The 9037-nt window shown below is 38.0% G+C and overlaps 1 non-coding gene across 1 annotated transcript; it reads right to left on the bottom strand.

The window, feature by feature from the left end:
* Nucleotides 1–6278: 6278 nt before the first annotated feature.
* LOC117286831 lies at nucleotides 6279–6410 on the bottom strand. Its single transcript, XR_004517930.1, has one exon. It is a non-coding gene; the product is annotated as a small nucleolar RNA SNORA49 (small nucleolar RNA).
* Nucleotides 6411–9037: the final 2627 nt, after the last annotated feature.

Here is a 9037-nt window from a genome sequence, read left to right on the forward strand (position 1 = left end):
TAACAATGGTCAACCATAGCTGGTTATATCTGGTGAACAGAAAGCAACAGATGCTCAAGTAAGGCACACTTATCTCAGAAAGTAGGAGATATATTCCAGAAAACTCTGGGGTCCTGACATCTCTGTGAATAATCCAGGGATCTGCAGTAATCTGGGACATGAAAGGCAAGCCCCTAACTCTCTGTTACAGCCCATTCCTGACTATCCACAGGTGCTTCCAGCTCTGCAGCAGGCCCAGCACAAGAAAATCCTCTTCATCTGGTTTGTATCAGAGTGAATACTGTTCTGCCAAAGTGGCCCTTTGACCCCAGCAGATTCCAATATACTCAGGGTATCTACAGAAGATAGGGGTTGTGGTACAGAACCTCTGGCAAGCCCCATCTAGTTATGGGCGTGACCCACCATCTGCCCTAAGAGCCTTTTCACTAATTTCTAAATTTTTCACTTTTAATTGTGATAAAATATATATAACAAAATTTATCATCTTAACTATTTTAAGGGTTCAACTCAGTGATATTAAGTACAGTCTCATTGTTGTGTAGTCATCATCACTATCCATCTCCAGAACTTTTCTTGTAAACTGAAACTCTGTCCCCATGAAACAGTAACTCTGGATTTTTTTCCTATCCCCAACCTCTGGTTGGGATTATGTTGCATTTGTCCTTTTGTGACTGGCTTGTTTCATTCAGCATGATGTCCTCAGGGTTCCTCTATGTTGTAGCATGCGTCAGAATTACTTTCCTTTTTATGGAAGATTAATATTCTGTTGTATGTATATATCATGTTTTATTCATCCATCCATCAGTGAATGTACCTTAGAAGTTCAAAATGTCTAGCCCTTAATTTTTAGTGTGATTTTCCTCTGAGCATCCCTAAGTATAATGACACATGTAATGTGTACATCACATACGTTTTTAAGAAAACTATTATTTGATTGGTTGTCTCATGTTGGCTTGATATGTACCTCATCACAAGTAGCTGGAGTGCAAGAGAAAGGCAGATGATACCTGAGTTAAAAGATCATTACCATAAATATCCTAGAAGATGTGTACACCCAGAAGGCATGAATATATACACCATGAAATAACAATGAGTATCAGTTACATGAAACATTTTGCCCTTTAATTTTGTTCTGTAGAAAGACCATCTTAAATAAAACCTTGCTTTTCCATGGAAAACTTAGCTATTTGACCATGACCAATGTATATATACCACAATAATATGTTTAGCAATGTATTTCCCACAAGGCTATGGAAATTATTGGGGTCCCCTTTGTGAACAAAGGCTGGAATAAAATTTTCCAGGCAACCACTCCTTTATTTACCAATGGGAGTCCTGTCCAGTAGTTTTCCTAAGCTCAAGAGTCTTTAATGATCTTAAATTTTTTTTCTTTTCATTGAGTTTATTGGTACATTTTAGGTATACAGTACAGTTACATTCATTATTGGTATCTTGTACCTTTACATGACAGGTCTTGGTTCTCATTTTTTCCCCTTGTCCCTGCCTCTTAACAAATTTTTAGATGACCTATAAGAGCCAGATCATAACAATTAGCACATTATTTTCTAACACATTATTTTTGACCAATGAAAGTTTCCTGAATTATTATATATAGACAACAATATGTACTGTACTTGTAAAACCAGTTGACATTATTTGGATCATCTGGCAACCTGGAGGAAGCATGTCTTTAGTGATATTCATATACAAGCCAACCTGAGCTACAGGCAAACATCTTAAAAAATCCAAAATGTCAAAAGAAAAAAAAACCTCAAACAAAACATCTGTAACATGTTGTAACAAATTAAACAGACAGACACACACATAAGAAAATTTGTTTATAAACCAGAGTATACGCAGATGTATTTGGCCAAGTTGAATTATAACTTTTATAATTTTTATGTTTATAACTATAAATAAGACTAGTCAGAACTTTGTAGATCATTTAACAGAGATCTCTTATAATAAGAATCATAAGGAATAAAAGCCTTTTACACCTGTGAAAGCTAAAGCAGTTTTAAGATGGGCCATAAGCTAGCAGTTTATCTGGCTGGAACACCCAGCTACACAGGCTTCTCATGGTTGCTGATAGCTGCATATGACTGTTCTCTCTAGAGGGACAGACTGTTCCAAGTAGTTTTAACTATCTCTAGTGGGGGTCCACTCAGGCAAGCTTTGCATGTAGAAGAAACCAGGGGACGCTCTTTGGAGCTGAGTATGAATTCTACACAGTGAGAGAAGAAGACTTGCCAAGGCTCCAACCTGCTGTGCTGCACATGTCTACCTATGACCATTTTCCCATTTTGAAAAGAAACAAAAGGAAAGAAGGTACCCCTGTCTATCCCTCTTGTTCTGTGCCCAATCTAAGGTGTCCCTTAGACTTTATCTCACCCAATGTCAGTGGTGGCAGACTAGAGAGAGGTACAAGGAAGTGGCCAGAGCTGGGTTAGTTGTTCTTATCAATCTCTAATTTTGTCTGAGGACTGAAAGACAGATAAATCTGGACTAAAACTTACATTTAGTCTTCAAGTGTTTCAGGATTATGCCTAGACGAGTTTTCTATATGGCCCAGAAATAAGTGAAGGTCAGCTTTACTCTGGAAGGGTTGGGACTCACCATTCTGGAAACTTTATCTTGAAATTCAGCAGCCACAGAGGAGGGAAGTGCCTTGAATTAAATACTGTTGAGAACTGTTATTTCTCAGGTGCATGACAGTGGAGAAGGGGCAGAAGAGTGCCTCTAGGTATGGCACAAGAACTAAATCTTGGCCAGGGATTTAGCTCAGGGGCACCGTGCCTGCCTCGCAAATGCAAGGTCCTGAGTTTGAGTTCCATCCCCAGTACAAAACAAAACAAAACAAAACAAAAACCCAAAATTTTAACCGTCTCAGGTATAGAAGGACAAATAAGATCAGGAGTTTTTCCAGAATGGATCTGCGATCCTTAGCAAAACATATCTCTGGAGACAAAGGCTATGATTGACTCTAATTGCATTGCCAAGCAGAAAATTAAACATCAAGAACCTGAATGGCTGCTTCTTGCCTCTTGAAAGAGAATTAAAGTGTTTTAACTATATTGTTTAGGACTTACCCTTTTAATGAATTACTCTGAATCTGTAATATCTAACTTATGATTTAAATACCCTATTGGCTGTTGAGCAGGTCCCTGATTTTGTAGAAACATTCCCAAAGCCATGTCTCACCTTTTATTAGCACACAAACTGAAAACAGTGTCCTGTAGGGAGACACTTATAAGCGTTTGTTTTGAGCTTCTGAAATGCAGTCTGTCTGAGAAAAAGGTTCTCAGGTTGAAATATGGCTGTCTTTTGGGCAGAATCTCACTATATCCTGCTATCTAAAGGCATCAAAAGCCTGTAATTTCTAGAAATCTCCTTAGCTATTTTAGGGTCATGGACTGTGGAGAGGAAATACTTCTTTTTAATTCTTTCTTTCCCCAGTGTTTGGGTTCCCTCAGATATAAAAAAGTCTAAATATTTTACCTCAAGGCTGCAAAGTTGTGCCTTAGATTTAGGAACATTATAACCTCTGTCACAAAATTCAGCAGAACACAGGTGTCTTGCCTAGAAAGCTCTTCTGAGGGGACACATAACACTATACCATCTACATACTGCAAGACTAACTTGGGAAAAACCATAGTATTTCCTTTTTTCAAATCATGATCTAGGGATGTCCTCATCTGTTTCTGATAAATAGTTGGTAATTTAAAATAACTAAAGGGCTTACCTCTCATGTTTCTTAGGCCTTTTATAATACTTGCTTGTGGGGGTAGGGATTTAACTCAGTGGTTCTGCACCCTGCCTCACAAGCACAAGTTCCTGAGTTTGATCCCCAGTACCAAAGCCAAAACCAAAACAAAGAATATATGCCTGAAAATGTCTTCTATTTTAATCTCCTGATTGGCAGGCCAGTAGGTAGGGGTCTTGTATAGGAATTGCTCCAGTAGAAACCAGTTTTTCCCCTGGCTGCCTGTCTTTTGAGCTTCCAAAATTAAGATAATATTTGCCGCTAAATGTAATATTACTTGTCTTTCATTAAAAACCAATAATTGATTTAATAGCAACATTATATCTTTCTAATCTAGTCCATAGGTCTGAGTAAGTTCTCTAAAGACCTCAAAGTATATATCAGGGTCATCCAAAAACTTCCATAGGTCTCATTTAATCTGCCTTAGATCACTGAGAAAAGGACACATAAACACATGTAGTCCTATATTTGCCATTTACTTCCTGCAAGGGATATTGTCTTTGAGGGACCTGAACAACTTAGCTAGGGGTGGATGTAGCCTCATTGAGGTTTTAATTATGGCCGGCCTAGATACTCCATCCTCAGCACCTGTGGTCAAGGTTTAACGTTGTCTTGGAAACTTTGTTCTCAGGTTCTAATGGGAGAGAAGTAGCCTCAGGCTTTGAGGTACTGAATGTCTTAAGGATGAAGTGTCTCTCATTACATTTACACTCTAACACGAGCAAGAATTACTTCTTAATGTAAAGGAAATCTCAACATAAGATGATTTTGAGTGTTTTCTCTCTTTTTCAGTACAATTCTAATTGTGGGATAGCATCATAGCACTCTCCTTTATGTACTTGGCTTTAGGAGGTAGGCACACCACGTAAACCAGGTGCATAGAAATACTAAATTTCTCCTTAATACATTCCAAAGGAGTGTGAGGTTCATATATGGAGTTCCTAAACTGAAACAAGAGAATCAAATATGGTGTCCCATGTCTCTGCTTGATTTATGTGTTTTTAGGGTGTCCCCCAAGGTTTATTTTACTCCAGGGTTGGTAGCTACCATCTGGAGAGAGACCCAGAAAATAAAACTTGACTGGACCATCTAACCTTTATCAGCACTCAATCTTATCTTCCTCAGGTAACTCATATCCTTACTCCATCCAGTAAGTACTCTCAGAGCACAAGTTACAATTGACTTCAGCTATAACAATCATGTTTAGAGAAGGAAGTATTGCTAGAAAAATAAGAGAATCAAACAACTACTTTCTAGCTCCTTGAAAGAGAGAGAGGAAAATAGTTCAACAGTCAAATTCAGGGACTTTTCCTACAAAAGAGATCACCTCCAGAGGTGGCAAGTCAGAAATTCTGCCCTGGGCCCTAGGGTAGAGAAAGCTCTGAGAAATTTCTGTTGCCTTCCCAGTCATTTAAGCAACTTTTGTTAGCAGCAAGATAAGGCTACTCCTTTAAGGTCCATTTTAAATTCACTAAGTATTTGAAACTCATAGGTCTTCCTAGCAGCCACAATCCACATTAGTAAGGGCACCTTTATCAACTTTTTATATGAACACATGAAGGAAGAGAAATGCTGTCCAAAATAGTCCCATATTCTAATTAGCATATTAAAAACAAATGCAAGTTACTGATTGTTATTTTTCTTAGTATAAGACAAAGCAGTTGTTGTGAATTATCCTAGTCTGACTTTCTGGAAGGAGCAGTCTGACTACAAGGGATTTTCAAATGAACTCCCAACCTGTTGGAGAAAAGTTTAAGAGGAGTTTTTAACTCACTAACAGAAAAAGTCCCAATAAAGCCCTTCTTATTTTTTATTTTTAGACAGAGTCTCACTAAGTTGCTAAATTGTCCAGGATGGGCTTGAACTTGCAATCCCCCTGCAGGGATGGCTTCTTTTAAGGACCAGTAATGACTCTTTCCTCTTTATGTTGTTAGGATAAAGAACCTGGAAGGCATAAAGCTCATTAGATTCTATAGTCTTTGCAACTATGAAACAGTATTCTTCCAGAATATAGGATTACATATATATTACATACACATTTCAATACAATAATGTGTCAGTGGATGACCCACTTCATCAGCTAGCTGCTTTTGAATTTTATGGTTATATTTGTTAGCATTTGTTTATTCATTTTGGTCTGGGATACAGCAAACAAATTTCAAGAAAATTTACAGGAAAACATTTAGAGATAATTTTATTATCTTTTTCTGAAAATTGAGAAAAAATTATCTTATTCTATTGATTAGTCATTTACTTTTCTGAGACCAAACACAAAGCTGAAGATAGTATTTCCAGATAATGTGGAGACCATAGACATGCTCATGTTTGTCAATTAGAAGTCATTTTGTAACAAAATTGATTTGCATTCCCTGCAGTGCGGGGCCTCTGCTAACACAATACCAAATCTCCAGAGTCTCCCTCTGGCTCTGCACACCTTCATCCCCATCTCCTCCTCATCTCTGACATCCACGCACACTGCTCAGGCAGAGCTAGGCAATTGCTCCAGCTTGCACTTGCCTTCAGTGCAGTCTGTAGGCCCCACTAGAAAGCAGAGTCTTACTGGGGAGGGAGATGTGCTTTCTCGTCTATCCTCAGGCAATGCCAAGGTGCTTTACAAGCAAAAGTCCCTGGAGTAAGGCTGAGGATGATCTTATTCTATTTAAAGGACAGTATTCTGGTCCAACTTTGGAAGCATTGCTTTAAACTCTAAGTTTCAAACTGCAGAATAAAGGAGTGGAGAATGGAAATCACTCCCCATAGCCCAATATTTAGGGACCCACTTTTTTGTTATTGTTGTTCTGGGGTTTTATTTTTTTAAGTTTGACAGGTTTTATTTAAGACAGAGAAGCTTTCTTAATTTAGATTTTAATTCTTTTTTTTATTAATTGAGTTTATTGGTACATTTTAGGGATACAGTACAGTTACATTCATTGTTGCGATCTTCAGGATCTTGCTACGTAGCTCAGGCTGGCCTTAAACTCACTGGATAGCCCAGTCTGGGTTGCAATTCATGGTGACCCTTCTGTCTCAGCCTCGCAAGTGCTGGGATTATGAGGTGTACCAGTAGGGACCCACTTTTATATGTGCATAACCCCTGAAAACCAATATAAAAGAGAACAGACTAAAAATAAACTGTAAAAGCAAGCTTCTATTAATAGAAAATTGAATACCACAAAGTCCTTAGTAGCGGTATAAGTGGATATTATTTTCCTCTGTCTAGGATATACACTAATCACAAAAAAAGTACATGAAATGCATAGAGGCAAAAATAATTTTCTGAAGAAATTTGTCACCTCAATTCCAGTTTTCTGAGGTTGGTTTGTTGGCACTGACATGAAACATAAGCAACTTGTTTTAATTTTAGGAGTAGATAATTTGCTAGGAAAAATATTCTCCTGAGATTGCACAGAAAACCGCGAGGATGCTCAATAACTATACTGATATATTTTTCAAGTGAAAACTGTACAACGGGCTACTTTGTGCTTTGAAAAAGGGAGCCACTGCCAGCTGTGTTGCTGTCACTGGTTCTATGGCTTCCAATTTCTGAAATGCAGTTTCCCATTCTAAATTTTCGGGGTTTTTAAAAATCTTTTTTTTTTAGTACAAACTATAGTGCATAATTATTACATTCCTCATGGGGAGTTGGTACGTGTACATAACACATCTTAAAATGTTTTTCATCCCCTTCCCTTCCGCTTCAAGCCATCGCTTGGTCCACTTCCCTTTTGCAAAAGAGCTATTTTCCCTTTCCATTCTTAGGACACTTAAACTCTCATTCATAAGACTCGCTAATCTATTTCTAGCATATTTGTGCATTCTATTTTTCTCTTCCTCGCAATTTAATACATACAAAACAGACTTAAATTCAAAAAGTACTCTATTGAAAATAAAGCTGAACATTTTTGCATAATTATTTATACTACCTACAAATATATCAGTAGTATCATCTATTTCTAATTTTAAAATAATTACAAAATGCATCAAAATATTCCATAGTCAAATATGTACGAACATATGAAAACCCCAACTGGAAGAAGATATTTCATTTTTGCCATTGCTACTAGGGTCTTCAATGGCAAAGTGAATAACTAGGTCAAGAGAGATGTTTTCCTGATATTTTCCACACCAACTATTTTAAAGGGCCAAAGCTATGCTGTATTTCCCACTGAAATGAGGAGGCTGCCTTTCTTCCTAACCTTGGGTCACATTTTTCTTTCTCAGCCTTAACACAACTCTGTTTGAGCTCAGCCACAGAATTTCTCATAAAGCTCCTTAAGCTTTGGGGTCACTCATGTTTCTATGGATACTGAAGCCTATCTGAGTAACCACTGAGCAGATACTGTCAGGCTACCCACTGTCCTGGTGTTGCTGATCTTCCCTATTCAGATGCTCCTGCTCTAAAACAAAACAAAAATCTTCATTGTAGTGGCACATTTTTATGTGTCAGCGTGGCTAGGCTATGGCACCCAGTTAATTGGATTAAACACCAGTCTGGATGCTGCTATGAAGATATCTTTTATTTTTTGACTTAAATTGATAGACTTTAGGTAAGACAAGAGTACTCTCTGTAGGGGTGGGCCTTATCCAGTCAGCTAAAGGCCTTAAGGGAAAAGATTGAGCTCCCTCGCACAGGAAGGAATTTTGCCTGCAGATTGCCTTTGTACTGAAAAATGAAACATCAGCTCTTGCCAGAACTCCAGCAGGAGGCCTGCCTTCCAGATATTGTGTTTGCAGTTCCCACAATCTTGTGAGCCAACAACTCTAATCAGTCTGCTTCTCTGGAGAATTCCATTACATTTATCCTATCTTTTTTTCAGACAATTTAGAAGTATTTCATCATAGCAACTTATCTAAACAGATATGCACAAATATCCTCTACCTGCTAGGTAAACAAACCAGACAATGGTTGATTACCACTTACAGTGCCTCTGGAGCACCACTGTCTATTGTGGGTAATGAGTTACATGAGGTATTAAGTGGTATTAGGTTACGTGAGGTGTTAGGTATCAGTCTCAGTTTCTTTCACCCAGAACCCTAAACCAGCATTGCTGAAGGGCTAGCTCCCTCCTGTGTTGGTTGTTCTTTCCCAGCGGGCAGCACTAGAATATAAATTTCCTCAAAAACATGTCTACCACCCTAATTTCTACATTTCTATTTCTGCTATTTCAATTAGCTAACATTTTTTTCACCATTTCCTATTTAATCTAGATGTCAGCAGGGATGTCTTCACTCTGTGATACAAAATTAGCTTCAATCCACAGTCTATTCCAATGA

Source organism: Fukomys damarensis, unplaced genomic scaffold (assembly GCF_012274545.1).
Source record: "Fukomys damarensis isolate Sample0158 unplaced genomic scaffold, DMR_v1.0_HiC HiC_scaffold_18, whole genome shotgun sequence".
Classification (NCBI taxonomy): Eukaryota; Metazoa; Chordata; class Mammalia; order Rodentia; family Bathyergidae; genus Fukomys; species Fukomys damarensis.